At 33.0% G+C, this 21,905-nt stretch overlaps 1 long non-coding RNA gene across 1 annotated transcript; it reads left to right on the top strand.

The window, feature by feature from the left end:
* The first annotated feature begins 12,620 nt into the window (after positions 1 to 12,620).
* On the top strand, positions 12,621 to 13,290 carry LOC141700822 (uncharacterized). Its single transcript, XR_012566537.1, has 3 exons — positions 12,621 to 12,706; positions 12,823 to 12,945; positions 13,084 to 13,290. It is a non-coding gene; the product is annotated as an uncharacterized LOC141700822 (long non-coding RNA).
* Positions 13,291 to 21,905: the final 8,615 nt, after the last annotated feature.

Below are 21,905 nucleotides of genomic sequence, written 5' to 3'. Positions count from 1 at the left end.
CAGGAGTTGTATAGAAGGCTATGATTGCAGGGACGGAGAGTGAGATGTCACAGAAAGAGAAAGAAAGTAAGAAAAGGAAATTTGAAGGGAATAAAGGTCAGTCACAACCAGGGAAGTTGAAGGGCAAGTTTCATCCAGGGAGGAATTTTAATTTTAAGAGACAAAGTGCAGGCGACGGAAGCCAGGGCAACCGTCCAGTTAATGCGAATCAACCAAATCAATTGAGATTAATTTTTCCAGATTATCAAGTATGTGGGAAGAAGTATGGGGGAGTTTATAATAAGTTGAATGTAGTTTGTTTCAAGTGCAATCAGAAAGGGAACTATTCAAGGGAGTGCCGAAATCAGCCGGCAAGAGAGCCAGCAAATAGGGATCAGCCTATCCGGAATCCAGCAGTGAAGGTTCCAGCCATTGGATTTACGTGCTTTAAATATGGAAAACCAGGACATATAGCCAGGGATTGCAAGACACCAGCCCAAGTCAGTAATGCATTAAGGATTATGGGGTCTACTCCAGCAGTGAATGAGACTCCAAGGGCTAGAGTTTTTGACATGTCTGTGAAGGATCCTATCCAGGATACAGATGTCGTGGCAGGTATGCTTAATGTGAATTCTTTATGTGCCAAAGTATTAATAGATTCGGGAGCAACTCGATCGTTTGTTTCACAAGATTTTGTTAGTAAGTGAAATTATCAAGTTGAGTATTTAAATGAAATAATGACTGTGGAATTGGTAAATCAAGAACAAGTATCTGTTAATCAAGTTTGTGGGAATTGTGAGATTGAGATTTCTGGTAATAAGTTTTGTGTAGATTTGATACCATTTAAGTTAGGAGAATTTGACGTTATCTTAGGAATGGATTGGTTATCTAAGCACGATGCCCAGATAGATTGTCGAAATAAGAAGGTAATGGTGAAAACGCCTGACGAAAGAATAGTAACGTTCAAGGGCCAGAAATAAGTAAAGAAGTTCTTAACAATGATTCAAGCCAAGAACTTACTATGACAAGGATGTGAGCATTTCGTGGCATATGTGATTGATAGGAGTCAGGAGACAGCGAAACTTAAAGATATTCCAGTAGTGAATGAATTTCCAGACGTGTTTCCCGACGAGTTACCAGGACTTCCTCCAGATAGAGAAATTGAGTTTGCAATCGACTTAGCACCTAGAACAGAACCGGTATCCAAGGCCCCGTATAGAATGGAGCCCATTGAGATGAAAGAGCTAGCGAAGCAATTGCAAGAGCTGTTAGAGAAATGAGTAATCAGACCCAGTATATCCCCGTGGGGTGCACCGGTATTATTTGTCAAGAAGAAAGATGGAATCGTGAGATTGTGCATCGACTATAGGGAGCTCAACAAGCTTACAAACAAGAACAAGTATCCGTTACCCAGAATTGCCAATCTATTTGACCAATTGAAGAGAGCCAAGTACTTCTCCAAGATTGATTTCAGATCGGGATATCATCAACTGAATGTTAAGCCAGAAGATATACCGAAGACATATTTCAGAACAAGGTATGGACATTACGAATTTTTAGTGATGTCTTTTGGATTGACCAATGCCCCATCAGCGTTTATGGACCTGATGAATAAAATTTTCAAGGAATACTTGGACAAGTTTGTTATTGTATTTATAGATGATATTTTGATTTATTCAAAGGCGGAAGGGGATCATGCGGAACATTTGAGAACAACTTTGGAGATTTTATGGAAAAAGATGTTATATGCTAAATTCTCGAAGTGTGGGTTTTGGCTACAGGAAGTTCAGTTCTTAGGACACATAGTCAATAACGAAGGGATCAAAGTGGACCCAGCAAAAATTGAGGCAATTACAAGTTGGGAAAGATCGAGAACACCCACCGTGGTAAGAAGTTTCTTGGGATTAGCGGGATATTATCGTCGATTCGTTCAAAAACTTTCAAGGATTGCAATACCATTGACAAAGCTTACACGGAAGAATGAAAAGTTTATATGGAATGACAAGTGCGAAAAAAGTTTTCAGAAATTGAAGCAATGATTAATGACAGCAACTGTTTTGTCACTTACAAACGATCAAGGGAATTTTGTAATTTATAGAGATGATTCTCATAAAGGACTAAGATGCGTTCGAATGCAGCACGAGAAGGTGATTGTATATGCGTCAAGGTAATTGAAACCACATGAATAGAAATACCCTACTCATGATTTGGAGCTAGCAGCCATAGTTTTTGCTTTGAAAATTTGGAGACATTATCTGTATAGAGAAAACTGCGAGATTTTCATGGATCACAAAAGCTTAAAGTACATATTCACACAGAAGAAGCTTAATATGAGGCAAAGGAGATGGTTAGAATTGATCAAGGATTACGACTACTCAATTAATTATCATCCCGGTAAAGCGAACGTTGTAGCGGACGCGTTGAGTCGGAAGGAAAAGTTAAATGTGTTATCAGTACCTGAAGAGATATATAAGGAATTTCAGAAACTTGAATTGGAAATTAAAGTTCGCAGGCCTAATGAAGCAAAAGTGTACAGTATGACTTTTCCGCCGGAGTTGCTAGAGAAAATAAAGAAGTGTAAGGAAGATGTAATGGATCAAGATGTAAATCGTTTGGTAGGTGAGGAATTGTGCACGCAAAAGGATGATCAAGGTATTTTTAGGTTTTCTTCAAGAATTTGGATTCCACCGGTGACGGAGCTGAAGAATGATATTTTACAGGAAGCACATAATTCAAGGTATTCAATCCATCCAGGAAGTACCAAAATGTACAGAGATTTAAAGAAAAACTATTGGTGGCCAGATATGAAGAGAGAAATTACGGAATGTGTTAGCAGATGTTATACATGTCAGAGAGTTAAAGCCGAACATCAAAGACCAAGTGGATTGCTACAGACATTGGAGATTCCAGAGTGGAAGTGGGAACATATTTCCATGGATTTCATAGTTGGATTACCAAAGACAAGGGCTAATCATGATGCCATTTGGGTTATAGTTGATAGACATACCAAGTCAGCTCATTTCTGCATATAAATAAAAGATTTTCACTCGACAAGTTGGTCCATATGTACCTGAAGGAAATTGTAGTTCATCACGGAGTCCCGGTGTCTATCGTATCGGATCGAGATCTGAGATTTAATTCAAGATGTTGGAAAAGTTTTCAAGAATTTTTGGGAACAAGATTGAATATGAGTACAGCTTACCACCCACAGACGGACGGCCAAAATGAAAGAACGATTTAGACGATTAAGGACAAGTTACGTGTTTGTGCTATTGATTTCAAAGGAAGTTGGGAAGAGCATTTACATCTGGTAGAATTTGCTTATAACAACAGTTATCATGCCAGTATTGGGATGCCACCCTATGAAGCCCTTTATGGACGCAAATGCAGATCTTCAGTATATTGGGACGAAGTAGGAGAACGCAAAATACTTGGACCTGAACTAGTACAGCAGACAAAAGAAGTCGTTGAAATTATCCAAAATAGATTGATAGCCGCATAGGACCGTCAAAGGAAATATGCAGACCAGTCAAGGAAAGACATGGAAGTCGAAGAAGGAAGCTTGGTATTACTGAAAGTATCACCGTGGAAGGGACTAACGAGGTTTGGAAAGAAAGGAAAGTTGAGCCCAAGATATGTCGGACCTTTTGAGATTTCAAAGTGCGTTGGAAAAGTAGCTTACAAATTGGCGTTACCTCCGTACATGGAGCACATTCACAATGTTTTTCACGTATCGATGCTTAAGAAATATAATCCAGACTCCAGACATGTAATAGAATATGAGCCAATAGAGCTTTAGGCAGATTTATCCTATGTAGGGAGTCCAATAGAGATTCTAGAGAAAAGAGTGAATGTATTGAAGAATAAAGTGGTAAAGCTAGTAAGAGTGTTATGGAGAAACCCAAAGGTTGAAGAGTCAACCTGGGAGTTAGAAAGTGATATGAGAGAAAAGTACCCTCGTTGTTTTCTTAGGAGATTTTGAGGACAGAATCCTTTTAAGGGAGGAAGGATGTAATATCCGGGATATATCGTGTAATTATTTTTTCTAATAAATAATTAATATATGTGTTCAATATCTATTCTGTGAATTATTTGTTAAGTGTTAAATGTGTTTGGATGTTTAAAAATATTATTATTTGAGTATTTTAATTTTTATATGTCCAAAATAAAATATAGATAATTGTCATATCTTCCTAATTATTTTTATGTTGATTTATGAATTTGTAAGGATCATATGAAATTTATAAAATCTTTTTTCGGGTATTTAAAATCTATTTTATAAAAACGGGAACCAACAGACGTCATCCGTTATTACGTTTTTGGGACCCGAAACTCTTCCCAGAACTCCTTAATAACCTAATTGTAATATTCCGAGCATATTCCATATTTCGACTTTTTCAATCTGGCGTACAATTTGTCCTGCGTGGGTCCCGGCGCAATATTTTCGATACAATATTCATTTCGGTAAATCAATAAAACTCGTATTTTCGATAAACGGGAGCTTTTTATTAAACTATCCCAATTATCACCTCGTAGTACGTGTAACCAGGCGTTGAGACCAAGACCGCATTATAAATTGTACTGATTTGGATAATTGTCCCGAAAACCGATACCGTTTGGATCAGTTTTTATAAATAAACGTACCGTTTAATATCCGGAATGATCCAACAGGATATTAATTTTCCGTAATTATAAATAGCCTTTTTCCGTATTTTATTTCGTATCAAAATCATTTGCAGTCAGCTAGTATATAATTTTTCAGGGAAAAACCATAAATTCATAAACCTTTCTGAGAATCAAACCAACAATCAGAGGTGTTACCGGAGTCCGTTTGAAAAGCTCGAGTACTCAAAACGAAGGTCCAAATCACTGCAGAAATCAAGGTTTACTTTCTGAAAAATTATTTATTTTCGAATTAATTTTATTAAAAATATGAATTTTTGTTCGGATGATTTTTTGTTTGATTTGATGCTTGCATGTTGTAGAGCTTGTTTTCCTGATGATTTTCATATGTCATACGTCTGATTTGGAGTTCAATAACATGCTCAAAAGTGGGTTTAATTCTCGAACTTTAAAATTAGGGTTTATAACCCGTATGAATGTTTTCAATTGAAATTTGGGGCTTTTTGATTTTGGGGTTATTAGCTGTTGATTTATAGTGGATTATGTTCCTTATGAAATTTGCAATCGATTGGTATATAGCTCGTTAACAAAGGATTAGTGAATCGAAGGGAGTTGTGTTTTGAAGATTTTCGATGTTCGCCGGAAACCGGCAATGTTCTTGGCCAATTTCCGACCAGGACAGGGATGATTGATGTGTTTTGATTGCATAAATAAGTTCCTGGTAATGTGTAGATTAATTCTGGACAGTTTGGTGGCCTGAGGTCGCCGGAATCGTGTTCTCCGGCCACACTCCGGCGAGTCGACGGCGGGGGTTTACGAAATTGAAAACAGGCCCCTGGACTTTTGGGGAAAAAACAGTTTAGTCCCCCAGGTTTCCAGAGTTTGCATATTTTGGATTCCTATTTATAAATTATTTAAAAATCCTATTTCCTATTTATTTTAATTATAAAAATTCGATTTTAATTTATGAAAATTTCCAAAAATTATTATTTTAATTCCAAAAATTATATTTAATTCAAAAATAAATCTGAATTAATTAGTTAATTAATTTCAGTTAATTTTTAATCAATTAATTAGTCCATTAATTTGAAAATTAATTGATTAATTGATTTAATTAATTATTAATTGAATTTAATTAATTATTTAATTAGATTTAATTATTTAAAAATGATTTAAAATTTCGAAAAATAGTTTCGAGTTTTAAAATATTATTTTAAATCGTTTTCAAGGTTCGATAATTATTATGAAATTGGTTTGAAGCCAGAATTGGCCAACCAAACCCTGTTTACTACTTCGAAATTGATTCAACGATCTATTTTAATTCCGAAAAATGTTTTAAATTACAAAAAAATTTCAAATTCATCTTGAATAATACGATTAGAAAAATTTAGGAAAGAAACATGAGATTTGTTCCTACTAGTTGTTAAAATAATGAGATGGGAGAATGATAAGAATTGGAAGAAGAGAGGAAGTAATACACCTCTGCAAGAAAAGTAGCAACACTGAGATAAAAATTGATTGTCTCTTCCATAAGTTTATTCAATTTATATAAACTTTTCATGTGTATCTTAATATGCTCTAGGAACTAAAAAATGGTTGAATATATTATTTATGAAACCAGAAGCATATTTAACCAAAGCAGCAAGTAGGTATACAAAACTACCATCAACATTTGGAAACCTCTTTTGAGCTCTTTGAAAAAGCCTCGATAAAGCTTTATGTCACCTTTCCTTTTCTATTTTTGACTTCAGTTCATCAATCCATGGTTTAATATCCGAAGATACACTGTCACGAAGACATTTAATAACAGTCAGTTAACACTTCATCAGATAAATTGCAGAAAATATGTCCAAACATCAGCCACCTGTTTCAAATGCAAAAACAGATAAATCACACTTGCAATATTGATTTCTTACAAAATAATAATAACATCTTATAGAAAGCAAAGATGATTACGAGTTCTGTAAATAACATTGTTGTAATCTAATTCATGTCTCATGATTATGACTTCAATGAGATGAAGATGAACACATAATCACAGATAAACATAACATGTAGTGATGCACCCAACAACACCATTGAGAATGAAGCTATAATAAACAAGATAAAAAAAAATCTGGTAATTGAAATTGTGGCTACAGCTGAATAGTATCACTATTAGTTGTATTTATCAATATAAAACAGTATGTATTATAGTAGGGATGCAATCGCTACAAAATATTGCATATCTAACAATGTTGATAGGTGGCTGTAATAAACAAATAACAAGCTATAAACACATGTGGTAGATCTTTAACAGTTTTACACACAATAGCAACACAGAGACACGCGCGTCATACACTCACACCTATACACTTAAAAAAATACAGAGTACTAGTAAATATAACAACATCCAAGTTTATCATATAGACAAAACTAGGTTCAGTACCACAGAGTTAACTAGTTAAGCTAATCCTTAAAGACACGCATGTGTGGACAATTTCAATAAATCCTAAAATAAGCAGAAATTGATCCCTGAAAACAGGTGACCGAGTTTCATAAACATTAATTAGAGTCATACCTATGCAATCACATAAACAAATTTCTATAGATTAAATTATAAATCACTACAAGAAAAATGTCATCAGACAACCCCCATCAGACAACGCTTGACCAAAAAAGTTTTGCCCAGAAATTTTACATAACAATTTTTTAAAAACCATAAAACAGGTGTTGTGTGAATCCCTTTACTACAATAGGTTTAAAACTGTTGTCTAGCATATCGTATCAGACAACCGTTTTATGAGATAAGGTGTTGTTTAAATAAAAAGATTTCATCATTCCTACAATGCTTTAAAAACTATTGTCTAGGTAATCGACACAGACAAGCCTTTCTAAAGATATGTTGTGCAAATGAGGTAGTTTGTACAACAGTTTAATTTTGCATTGTCTGAAAGTAATGGAGACAACGTTATGAAACACCGTTGTTGGAATGAGACAAGTGTTTTCTCAATGGATTAGTTAAGCTGGAATCAAACAACGTACTTCCATTGTGTTGTCTAAATATCACTTGACATACAAGTGTTATTATTCTGTTGTATGTCACGACATAACACAAGCGTTTTGCTCATAAAACCATTGTCACTTGTATTGGTGAGCTGGTATAATGAGAGACATTCATTAAGAGGAGATGAGGTGGCACCATGTGATTGGTGAAAAAACATTCACTTGGATTGCTGAGTTGGTGTAATAAGAGCAGTTGATTGAAGTATATTTAATATCAGCCATTAGATTAAAAAACGCTGTTACGCTTACACAACAGCTTTTGTTCAAATAAATATTGTCAATGTTCATCTAAGACAAACTTTTTTCATAGAAAACCGTTGTCTGTAAGTCTGATTCTTGAAATTTCTGAAGCATTGCTTGTGATGAGGTGGCACCATGTGATTGGTGAAAAAACATTCACTTGGATTGTTGAGTTGGTGTAATTAGAGCCGTTGATTAAAAGTAGATTTAATATCAGCCGTACGATTTAAAAAAGTTGATCATCTAAAACAACGGTTTTTTTTTCAAAAAAACTGTTGTCACTATTTATTTCAGACAAGACTTTTTCATAGAAAACCGTTGGATGTTGCCTCGTACTAGATTTTTTTCCATACCCGATTAAAGAGATAAATTTTTAAAATGATTTTTTAGATGATCCAACCGTACGGATGTTTAGAAATACTTATTTTAGTCACATGAAAAAAGTATTAAAAAATTTCAAATTCATCTCGAATGTCAAGATTAGAAAAATCTGGTAAAAGCACTACTTCCCAACACGGGATTCGTTCCCGATGAACAAGATAAATTTTTTAAATGATTTTTTTGACGATCCAACCGTACGGATGTGAAGATATACTTATTTTAGTCACATGAAAAAAGTATTAAAAAATTTCAAATTTATCTCGAATGTCAGGTTTAGAAAAATCTGGTAAAAGCATTACTTCCCAACATGAAATTCATTCCCGATGAACAAGATAATTTTTTTAAATGATTTTTTCAACGATCCAACCGTATGGATGTTAAGATATACTTATTATAGTCACATGAAAAAAGTATTAAAAAATTTCAAATTCATCTCGAATGTCAAGATTAGAAAAATCTGGTAAAAGCACTTCTTCCCAACATGGGATTCGTTCCCGATGAACAAGATAAATTTTTTAAAAGATTTTTTCACACTTGTTTGTGATGAGGTGGCACCATGTGATTGGTGAAAAAACATTCACTTGGATTGCTGAGTTGGTGTAATAAGAGCAGTTGATTGAATGTATATTTATTATCAGCCATTAGATTAAAAAATGCTGCTACGCTTACACAACAGCTTTTGTTCAAATAAATGTTGTCAATGTTCATCTAAGACAACCTTTTTTCATAAAAAACCGTTGTCTGTAAGTCTGATTCTTGAAATTTCTGAAGTGTTGCTTGTGATGAGGTGGCACCATGTTATTGGGGAAAAAACATTCACTTGGATTGTTGAGTTGGTGTAATTCGAGCCGTTAATTAAAAGTAGATTTAATATCAGCCATAAGATTTAAAAAAGTTGATCATCTAAGACAACGGTTTTTTTCAAAAAAACTGTTGTCACAATTTATTTCAGACAAGAATTTTTCATAAAAAACCGTTGGGTGTTGCCTCGTACTAGATTTTTTTCATACCTAATGAAAAAGATAAATTTTTTTAATGATTTTTTAGAGGATCCAACCGTACGGATGTTAAGAAATACTCATTTTAGTTTCATGAAAAAAGTATTAAAAAATTTGAAATTCATCTCGAATGTCAGGATTAGAAAAATCTGATAAAAGTACCCCTCCCGACAACGAGACTCGTTCCCGATTTACAGGATTAATATTTTAAAATGATTTTTTGACGATCCAACCGTACGGATGTTAAGATATATCGATTTTAGTCATAAGAACAAATTATTAAAAAAATTTGAAATTCATTTTGCATGCCAGGATTAGAAAAATTTGGTAAAAGTACCCCTCCCGACAACGAGACTCGTTCCCGATTTACAGGATTAATTTTTTAAAATGATTTTTCGACGATCCAACCGTACGGATGTTAAGATATTCGATTTTAGTCATAAGAACAAATTATTAAAAAATTTGAAATTCATTTTGCATGCCAGGATTAGAAAAATTTGGTAAAAGTACCCCTCCCGACAACGAGACTCGTTCCCGATTTACAGGATTAATTTTTTAAAATGATTTTTCGACGATCCAACCGTACGGATGTTAAGATATACTCATTTTATTCACATGAAAAAAGTATTAAAAAATTTGATATTAATTTTGCATGCCAGGATTATAAAAATCTGGTAAAAGTACCCCTCCCGACAACGAGACTCGTTCCCGATTTACAGGATTAATTTTTTAAAATAATTTTTTGACGATCCAACCATACGGATGTTATGATATATCGATTTTAGTCATAAGAAAAAATTATTAAAAAATTTGAAATTCATTTTGCATGCCAGGATTAGAAAAATCTGGTAAAAGTACCCCTCCCGACAACGAGACTCGTTCTCGATTTACAGGATTAATTTTTTAAAATGATTTCTCGACGATCCAACCGTACGGATGTTAAGAAATACTCATTTTAGTCACATGAAAAAAGTATTAAAAAATTTGAAATTCATCTCGAATGTCAGGATTAGAAAAATCTGGTAAAAGTACCCCTCCCGACAACGAGGTTCGTTCCCGATTTACAGGATTAATTTTTTAAAATGATTTTTCGACGATCCAACCGTACGGATGTTAAGATATATAGATTTTAGTCATAAGAACAAATTATTAAAAAAATTGAAATTCATTTTGCATGCCATGATTAGAAACATCTGGTAAAAGTACCCCTCCCGACAACGAGACTCGTTCCCGATTTACAAGATTAATTTTTTAAAATGATTTTTCTCAGACGTTGTCGTATAAAATATGTACAACAGGCTTTTTAAAAATACCGTTGTGTGATTCAACAACGGTTTTTTTCTTGGAAACCGTTATTGACATTGTTTTTAAATAACCTTTTTTGGTTATAAACCGTTGTATGAATTTGGCACTATTTATTTGGTTGATATTACATCCCACAATTGTTTTATATTAAAAACTGTTGTATGACTTTTGTTAAGACAACATATTTTAAATTTCAGACAATTATTTTTAATGCCATATATTTTATTGACTTTGTTAATATATATTCCTTAAATTGTTGATGTTAATATATATTGATTTTATTCACTTAAAAAATATTTTAAAATTTTCAAATATATCTTGCTTGAAATTATAGCAAAAATGTAGTGAAAGTGGTAGTTCCTAAAATGGATTTCGTTCCTGCTTAACAAAATAATTTTTTGAAATGATTTTTTTCTAATATCCAATCACATGGATATTAATATATATTTGTTTAAGTGAATTATAAATTAATGAAAATGTTAGATTGAATTTTATTACATTAATATGTAATCTAAAATTTTATGTAATAATTTATAAATTCAAAAAAATATCTTGCATAACTTTACAAGAAGATTCTAGTTGAAGTACTACTTTCTCAAACTAGACACGTTCCTCATTAACAAAATGATTATTTAAATAAATTTTTCGACGATCCAACCATACGGATGTTAAGATATATTAATTTTGATTATCTTCTTATAAAATAAAGTAAAATTAAAAAAATTATAAAATAGTACATATAAATAAAAAAATATCTATTTACCCCTATTTCACCTTAAACCCCACTTTTTCATTTTCCCCTTGTTTAAATTTTCATTTCCCCCTTCACCCAAATTTCACTTTTTAGGCCATTTTTTCATTCCATCTCCTCTATTTTTAGTTTGCCCCCAAGTGAAAATTTTATTTCCCCCTTATATCTCCCCCCATTTTGTTAACCCCGTTTATATCTCCTTCTCATCGGTCTCTGCTCTCACCCCTCTATATTCCCTGTTCTCTCTCTCCCAACTCTCCCTTCTCATCACTGACTCTCTCTCTCCATCTCCCCATTCTTTGTGTCCCAACTCCCCCTTCTCATGGATCTCTCTCTCTCTCTCTATCTCCCCATCTTTTGTTCACTCATTTCCCCTTTACATGGTAGTCCATCTCCCTCTCTAAGCTGTAACTCCCTTTCTCTCATGTTCTCTCTCTTTGAACTTCCTATGCGGCCTCTCTTTCTATCACACCATCTGTGTAATTAAAACCTAATTTTTAACACCTCAATTTACTCTAACCTCTCACCTCTCTAAATCCAAACCCAAACCCCAATTCAAATCTTAGAAACTAACCCCTAACTCGAGTTATTCAAAGCTCGATTTCAAACGCAAACCCTAGTTCGATTTTTGGGTTAAAGGTATACACTTGTCTTATTTCTTTTTTAAATGATTTTATTTTCATTGCCTTGGGTTTTATATTCTTTTCATATATTATTAAAGGAGCTCATATGTTCAATTAATGTATTAGTATTAAAAACCTACTAATTTGTTATGTCATGTAACTTTATACTGCAATTTTTATTTCATCCATTTTGCAGGTGGTCCTATGATATTAATTAATTTTTGATTGCTCACTCTTATCAGTGTTTGTATGTTTTCTTAGCTTCTGGATAAATTTTAGTTATATGATTGCTCAATTCACATATTTTGTTTCAATAGATTCTTGATTTTTGGATGCTTTTAATATATGATTTGTTCTTATCTTGATTTTATTGCTTTTAATTAATATTTTTTGCTTCAGATTAAATAAATTTTCATGCTGTCTATTCTAAACAAAGTTATATGATTGATTTAAGAAATTATTGGTTTTACAAGTACTATGATTCAAGAATGCATGTATCTTAACTTTGTTTTATTTTTATCAAACTATTGGTTGTTTGTAGTACCTGGTAAACAAGTTTGAATGGGATGCGGAGAGATTATATAAACTTTGTTGATATGTTTAACCAAGCCCATGTATAGATTGTTGCTAGAGGAGGAAAGAAGTTATCTAGAGTTGCAACTATTGTAGGGGTATTGTCTCAATAGAAAGGATGATACTTGTTGGAAGCCAACATCCACACCAGGAACATAGAAGACAAGATGTGAGTGATGGGTTAGAAGGTGTTGTCGAATCTTGTGATTTGGTGGAGGTCTTTATTAATTGTCTTGTGTGAATACAAAATAAAATAGAAGCTTACACAACTCTCGTGTATCAACAACATATACTTTTTTTGCAGGTTGAACTTGACTAACCAAAGATTGCCAAGTTGGTATCGTTGAAGAGTGTATTAAAGATTCTTGTGTGAACTGTACAAAGATAACTGCTAGAAGAAAATGGAGTTTGTAAAAGTGATCATTAGGTTTGAACTTTTTGTTTTAAATTAAACCTGAAGTATTTTATTATTTGCATAAATTATTACATGGAATTGAATTTATGAAGAGAGGAAGTTTTAGTCACGAGGAGCTTAATGTTTTTGTTTCTCTATTGGAATTTGCAGGACAAAACAAGACCCGAGAGCAAAGACCACGAGAATGTCTTGGACAACTGCCAACCACAGGAAAATCAATTATTAATCTTCAAGCCATGGGAATCAAAATTTATGGATGATATGAACCTATTACAGGGGATTCAAAAGCTAAAAATTCATTGGAAAATATAGTTGGATATAGTTGAGCAAAAAAGGTATTTATAGTTGGCATATTAGTGCGTATACTATAGAAAGCGTCATGTGTGTTTGCACATGTAAATGTCACCTGAATTTCTAAAGAAAGTTAACTCAGATTTTTCATTTTTATATGTTTTAACAAGCAATATAGAGTCCCGAAGTACATGTACTCGAATGGTCTTATTTTTCTTAAGATAGAACTTGGTTATACTTAGTTGGGTTTTAGTTGAAATGGTGTAATGGATGGTTGGTTGATTGCTGGAGTAATGGAGGGTTGGTTGTTTGCTAGTGTAATGGTGATGACTTGGTTGTAATCTCAATGGTTTTTCTTTGGATTTTAAATTTGATGGCATATTAATTTTACAATGTTGCTTTATTTGCTTTACATTTGGAAACCATTGTCTGAGGGGATTTTAACCCGTAAGTTATCCAGTTAAAACATTGTTATAGTTTGTTTCACACAATAATTTCAAAAACTAAAAGCTTGTTATATTGACTTTCGCACAATACCAAACTGAATAAAAAACCCTTCTCTATAAAACTAATTATGTTCAGACAACACCATTTGTTAGAAAAAGAATCATGTCTTAAACACTAACTCAACACATTGTAAATTAAAAGACAAGTGTGAAACTAAATCACACAACACAAGAAACAGGACAAATCTTGTATGAGAAGAGTTCCTACAACACAAAACAAAATGCAAGTGTTGTATGTAGAATTTTACTACAAGAGCTATTTAATTCATTTGTGTTGTGTGTTGATCTGTAGAACAACCATTTGAGGACAATAAGAGTTGTATTACTTGTTTTGTTCTTATATTATTATGGACACACTACACAACCGTTTCCAGAACACTTGACTAATACAGATGTTTACAATATAAGTTACAAGAATGCGTTGTCTATTCTGGATGTAACACAACAGGTTTACTACTCTGGTCGTTGTCTGTGCTCATTCACACAATAGTTTTTTCCCGTTGTCTGATCCATGTAAGAGACGGCGGCTCAATAGTCAACGGTTTTTCAGGGTATCAGATAACGGGCAAAAACCGTTGTGTGAGCCGGTTTTCCTTGTAGTGAATATGTCAGATTGCAAATAGAATTATTTCATTAATCAACACAATCTGTGCACCAACACCAAAGTGCACAAATATACACATCAGAGCATAGAGAGTACTAGAAAATCTGTAACCAATAGATAATTAGAATATCTATTAAACTACCGAATTTGTAACAGAAAATTTATATACAATCGGCGTATAAGGATCATTCAAGAGTGAAACTATATCCATTAAACACAAGATGTCTGTGGTTCTTTTTTGTGAACACATTTTCTCACTTTCAATAATCAGATGCATACTCTTAGTAATTCCACAAGAGAAATATCGATTTCTTTTGTTACAACTTTTGTTTTGATACATAACGATGTAGATCAGGAGAGGCACTCTTATAACAATTTAATATATTGACATAAAACATGTACCTGTGCTTGTTGTAGTTGAAGGTGCTTAAGATACTCGAGTGCTTCATCGAGCACAGAAGGCTTATTAGTCTATCAAGAAAAAAAGACCAAATCATTCGTCAAAAAAACATTCAAGATGAATTAGACTTTAAAACATAACTCAATTTCTCCTAAAAACAACAAAAAAACACGAAAACTAAAAACAACATTATTAGAATTCAAAATCATGTTCAGTAGTGCCTTCAGTTTCTCGTTAATCCTACTCCTCCTCCTCTCTCAAAAATTAATAATTAATCACACATCACCACACTTATCAAACAAATTCGATAAGAAAATAAATACTTCAGTCCCTCTTGAAGTAATTTTGTGTACTACAATATACTGGTTTAGTTTCCATTCTTTCACTATGACACATCCACTTCTAATACAACAACGAAGCGCATTAATAAGAAAATATGACAAGAAAATATGACAATATACGAGCAGAACTAGAACTTTAAATAGTATTTAACAAAGATGTGGATAAATACTAAATGAACAAGGCATTACTTTGGTACGACATTGTTCAATGACTCTTCAATTATTTTAACAGCCTCAGCTTTCCTATTTGGCTCTATAAAATGTAACATTTCTGCAAAATGTAACATTTCTGCAGTTGCTGCTCTATGCACCAAGGAATCTGCCAATATATAAAGGTGTTATTTTTAAAGTAGGATCTTAGAAAATATGTACATATATTCATATTAGAAAAACCTATTAACCTCTATGCTTTTCAAGGAAAAGAGTGTTTGCCTCTATGGGATATTTTATGTGCAACTTACTACAAAATCACACAAAAAGACATTTATTATGCATTTTCATATTTATCCACTTGTTTCAAAGCTGTCAATTATGAACTTACACTACAATGATAAGAAACCAGAAGGTAGGTTGTTCTCCTTCTAGGACACTCCAAACAAGTTTCTGAGCCTCACTAACTCGAGTAGTGATGGAAGCCACCTTGTTCTAGAAACTAACGTGCAAAACCATTATCTAGATTTAGATTGACGGAACCGTTGCCAAAACCCCTAATAGATTTATTGGTGGAAGGAGAAAAAACTAAAACGAGAAGGAATAGTAAGATTACCAGTGCAATATTACTATTATATATTACTTAGGAATAAATTTAACCACATTTAAACTGAGGGTTGAGCTATAGATTTTAAACCAAAACCAAGCTGGAACCGGAATATCTTGTAACTTCAATGAAAGCCTAAACCTAATTGAAACCCTAAACACTAAATTATTCCTCTTTAAACCATTAAATTGAACCGACATATCTTGAAGAACCATCTCCTATTGAAATCCCCAATGGAAACCCTAATTTAAGAAGCTCAAACACAGAAAGAGAGAAAGAGAGTGAGGGCGGTTATGTTTAGAGAGTTAAAGAGTAGGCCTTTGTAAATTTTGAAACCCAGATGAACAACCTGAAAATTCGAGATCTTGAAGCCTGAAAACAAAGAAGGTGTTCCATTACATAAAGCGTGAGTTTGAACTTTGTGTTTGAGAGTATGATTTTGAGATAAACCACCCTTTTTTTGTTAAAACTTCAACGCCCGCTCCCAAATTTCATTCACCGCCCATCAATTTCAACTCTAGGCTCAAGTTCTATTCTAAATAAATAACAAGACCCAACTTCATTTGTTGAAATTTAAATTATTAATTTTATTTTTCTTTTAATAAATATTATTTTTAACGTTTAATTATGAAAAATAAATAAAATTCAACAATAAAGATATATTGTAAATCAATCAGTTAATTAACGATCACTTGTAAGTTTTGTAAAATATCAATTTATTAATATAATTTTGTAAATAAGTCCACTAATATTATTAAATTTTAAAAATAAATAAAATTTGTATTTCGATTATTAATTCATTTCGATGTAAAATATTTTTAATTAGTTAAATAAAAAAATCATCTTCGTATATTGGTAAAACATTGTAACTATATAGTAACATCTAAAAAGAGGGGTTGCACATTTGTTTATATGGCTACTATAAGGCTTTTCTTGCAACCCCAGCATGAAAGATTGCAGTATTCAATCTATGGCGTAGTGATAGTTGGCTTTGTTAGGAAATAATTTTCTTGTCCACTTCGACATAAGGCACCCATCACACACTTCTTTTGGCTGCTGTATGTTTGACATTCCGGTCACCATCGTATTTCACGATATCAGTAATATGTTTTGTTAGGTAACATGCATAAACATGTCAAAATATGTTTCATCCAACAATCAGTCTGAATAACATATTTGATATGTTTCGACGATAAATCACTAATTCTGGTAAGTTTAAATACTGATTTGTCGTCAAAATATAGCAAATATGCTATGCAAATCGATGAGTGGGAGATGAATAAAAATATGGTGAAATTATTTTTTTAAAAAAGTTAACCAACTAACGGGAAAAGTAAAATTAAAAATGAAGGGGAAAGTGATTAATCGTGCTGGTCTCATTGGTTTGTAGTTTGTATTCTAATATTAGTTTGTATTTGAGTAATTGCCTATATATATTAGTTAAATAGTAACCGTGGACATGGTTTAATATATCGTTTCCATCTACAGAAGCGTTGTTGCATATGTCAATTGACATCGTTTCTTATTTTTTATATCGGATACCAACGGATGTCTGAGTATGTGTTTAACACATCGCTTACTTACTGATGTCTTAGTATGCGTAATATATGAGTTATTTAGTTAGAAACAATGTGTTATGCAGTCTTTCACATCAAAAATAGGGACTTTTCCACACCCACCTAGTCATCAGATTTTAAAAAAATTATTTATTGACATTTTTCGAGTAGTGTACTAATTGCAATGCATGCCAATTTAGTGTCTTCTGTATTTTCTAGTGTAAATTTAACGGGCAATTTCCTTGTGGGTCAATTTCTTGTTCCCGTTCTAATCTAATTGAAAGTATATATAAGTATCTAAATGTAAAGTAGATATTTTACAAATTTACTTGGAACATACATATACATTTGTGAAAACCTTGGCTTGCCAATTTTCCTAAAAACAAGTTTCCAATATGTAAGTAGAAAATTTCATGGCGGTTATATAATTTCCACAAAATTTAACATGTGCATTCTTTGTTTTCCTACACTATGACAATTTTAAAATTTTGAATGTCATGGGAAAAGAAAATCTTAGGGTGTCCTTTTTCATATGGTCTCTTCTTCTTTGCTTAACTCCTTTTATTTATTATATAAAAGTTTAAAGTTAATAAAATCTTAATCTATTAGGTAAAAATAAAGAAATACTAGTATAAATTCACCGGATTAAGAAAGATTAAGATATATTACATAATTATTATGTATTATAGTTTAAATTTAGTAGTTATCTCCACAATGAAATTCATCCAACTGACATCCTATTTTCCACTTCAAATTTATTTTTGCACTAATAAATGTTGTCATATTGACCTAGGGTAATTTATTATTAACAATTTTTTACATATACGGGCTTGTCACATTTTTTTACCATCCACCTAACCTCCTAATATTTGTGACTTTGGAATTATAATTTGAAATCGTAAATCAACTATTAATTAGTTAATTATGTTTTAATATGGGGATTCATTAATTGATCAGAGGTAAGTTTGTACAGCACTAGCAAAATAACAAAATAATAGGCTACATCTAATATAGAATTTCTTTCTAACTCAAAAGAAAAATTGAACATGGTGTCTAATTTAATGGTCAAATTATTTTCTCCCTTTTTCCATGGTAAAAATCATGTGGTATGTGTTGTCAAAATGAAACCCCTTTAATGATGACACATAAAGCATGCCAGCAATGAGAAAATTTTATTTTGAAATTCTAGACAAGAGTTTCAGCAGCTAGAAAAGTGCTCGAAGATAATATTATGTGAAATTAAATTTGGTGGGAAGTACTACTTGGTGTTGGTGATGATAAAAAATACATTGTGATTTATAATTTCTAAATATGTTTTAATTTTTAATCAAGAAGCAGTAGTGGAATTATGAATTAATATTGTAACTAAAATAATAATTAGTTGATTGTGTTTTAATGTTGCTTGATTAGAGATATATTTGTCATTGATTATGCTATTAATATGACATCAATCCTGCAATTTTTTCTAGTTCTTATAACTATATATAAAGAGTTTTATGATATATTAAAATAAGAACTTTACATCAAATATTATATTTCTCTCCGTCTTGTATAAAAAATAACCAATGAAAAGTGAGCAATAATCTTATAAATGATAATACATGTGAACCGTTGTAGCATCCAAATGTTGTTGAATGTTTTTTTCAAATGGCTAATTTATATATGAGGATTTTTACAAACTTGAACACATTAAGACATAATATTTTACGAGTCACAACAATTATAATAACCAATAACCTCCAATATTAATTAAGATATATCATATATGTGTTTATGTACATGTTATGTATGATAAAAACGCATTTAAATTTACTTTATGTACTATCAAAATACATCATTGTGAACCTTATTCACCAATGTAATAAAATCAAAATTACATCAACCTAGTCTTAGTTATGGTGTGATGACATATATTGTTATAATTATGAATTTGCAATCCTACATAAAACAAATCAAACAAAACATACCTAGTAAATTTCCATTAATGCAAGGTGTGGGGAGGGCAACATGTTTGTAGTCTTACCCACAATCAAAAGACCATGGACTTATGTGTGTGAATATTGTATGATGCATAAAAAGCGAAAGGTAAGGATAAATGAGACAATAAACAAGAACGAAGTAGTAATTTCAAGGAAATAATAATTTATTCAAATAAAATTGAAAGTATTCAAGATTGTACTTTAGCCCATGATTATATTTACACCGCACTTACCTTGATTTGATTGAGTTTACTATGCGTCAAAATGGGACACATAAGAGAGAAGAGGGAGGAATTAAACATGGCAGTTGTCGAGGATGATGAACCAGCTTTATTATAGTCATATGTATAACCATACGGGCTCAGTTCAATAGCCATACGGGCTCAGTTTAAAAGCCATACGGGTTGGAAGGATTGTATGAGAACCGTTTAGATTAAGGGAGATATTGTTGGAAAATTAATCTAAACTTGTTAAATTATTTTATTGTTCTAGTTAGTTATTTTAAATTAAATAAATTGTCATCCTAGTGTACACGAGATGACTTAGTCATGAGTTTGTTTTCATCATTATTAGGAGAGTCTAATGTAGTGGAGAGTTTATTAGGAGAGTCTAATTGTAGTTTTTTTTTTCTTACCTGCAGACACTCAAACAACTTTGCACACTCAGGTATATACACACACAGTAGAAAAGCTTGTATTGGAAACTCTTTCTCTCTACCTTTCTTAATGAAGAAACCAGTACAAATAAATGAAATACATTCCACACGTAGTGGCTGCAAACTAGGAAACTGAATAACCCACTAACTCTAAACTTTCTCTACTGCTATCCTTTTGACTAATGCTCCTGAAACTTCTCTGACTAAATCAAATACTGAAGAATGCATTACTACAAATATATAAAACATTTATTGAAATGAGTTTAAGATTAATTCTCATAACACTCTCCCCCTTAATCTTGAACTCGATCTGTAGTGTCTGTAACTCCCAATAGCTGCCTCATCTGTTCGAACTTGACCGTTGACAGTGCCTTCGTGAGTATATCTGCCCGCTGAATTTCACTTGACACATGCTTCACCGTAACTTCTCCACGCTCAACACAATCACGGATAAAATGATATCGTATATCAATGTGTTTGCTGCGGCCATGAAACACTGGATTCTTTGCAAGATCTATAGCAGACTTATTATCAATATATAAAACCACGGGATCAATCCATTCACATGTAACCTGATGCAATACATTTCGCAACCAAACACTTTGACATGATGCTGCTGTTGCAGCCATAAACTCTGCCTCACAAGATGAAAGAGCAACACACCTCTGTTTTTGCGATGCCCAGGTTATCAAATTCTCGTTCAAGTAAAACGCCATTCCTCCTGTACTTCGTCTATCCTCGACATCTCCAGCCAAATCACTATCTGAATAACCTGTTATCACATTGTTTCCTCTTGTCCTTTTGTAGATCAAACCCAGTCCCAATGTTCCTTTCACGTACCTCAATATTCGCTTTACTGCATTCATGTGCATTACAGTTGGAGACTCCATATACCTGCTCACCATACCTACAGAAAATGAAAGATCAGGTCTGGTATGTAACAAATAACGTAAGCCTCCACCAGACTCATGTACTTTGTGCTGTCTACTTGCTTTCCACCCTTGTCCTTTGTCAACTGCTCGCTGGGGTCCATGGGAAATTTGTCGAGTTGCAGTCACTTAACCCTGCATGTGCAAGGATCTTCTTTGCATATCCCATCTGTTTTAGTTCGATGCAACCCTTCTTCCTGCTTCACTTCTATCCCCAAATAATAAGTTAATTCTCCCAAGTCACTCATCTCAAAGAATTTGTTCATCTGTTCCTTAAACACTTCAATATTCGCTGTGTTTGTGCCTGTCACTAAGATATCATCAACATACACACCAATTACAAGCACTCCTTCACTGTCATGGCGGATGTAAGCAGCGTGTTTGATGGACATCGTTCAAAGCCAAGCTTCTCCAAGCAATTATTCAGCTTAGCGTACCATGCTCTCGGTGCCTGTCGGAGACATATAGGGCCTTTTGAGTTTATACACCAGATTTTCTTGTCCCTTCTTAACATACCCCTTTGGCTGTGATACGTATACCTCCTCATTAATATCTCCATTGAGCAAGGCTGTCTTGACATCAAGGTGATGTACTCGCCACCCATTCTTTGCTGCCAATGCGAGCAACAAGCGTACTGTCTCCAATCGTGTGACTGGAGCAAAAACCTCATCATAATCGATCCCCTGTTCCTGCACATATCCCTTCGCAACCAACCGTGCCTTGTGCTTGACAACTTTTCCCTCGGCATCCTTCTTCAATTTAAATATCCATTTCAAGTCAATACTTACGCCCCTCTGGTAATTCTGTTAATTCCCACGTACCATTTTTCTCGATAGACCGATCTCTCTCACCATGGCAAGCTTCCAGTCATCTTCTTTCTGCTTGTTCAAAATTCTGAGGCTCCCCAACTCCTACAAACATCAGCTCTTCATCCAATTCCATTTCTTCAGTTTC

Source organism: Apium graveolens, unplaced genomic scaffold (assembly GCF_009905375.1).
Source record: "Apium graveolens cultivar Ventura unplaced genomic scaffold, ASM990537v1 ctg2957, whole genome shotgun sequence".
Classification (NCBI taxonomy): domain Eukaryota; kingdom Viridiplantae; phylum Streptophyta; class Magnoliopsida; order Apiales; family Apiaceae; genus Apium; species Apium graveolens.
This window is presented reverse-complemented; position numbering and strand designations above follow the sequence as displayed.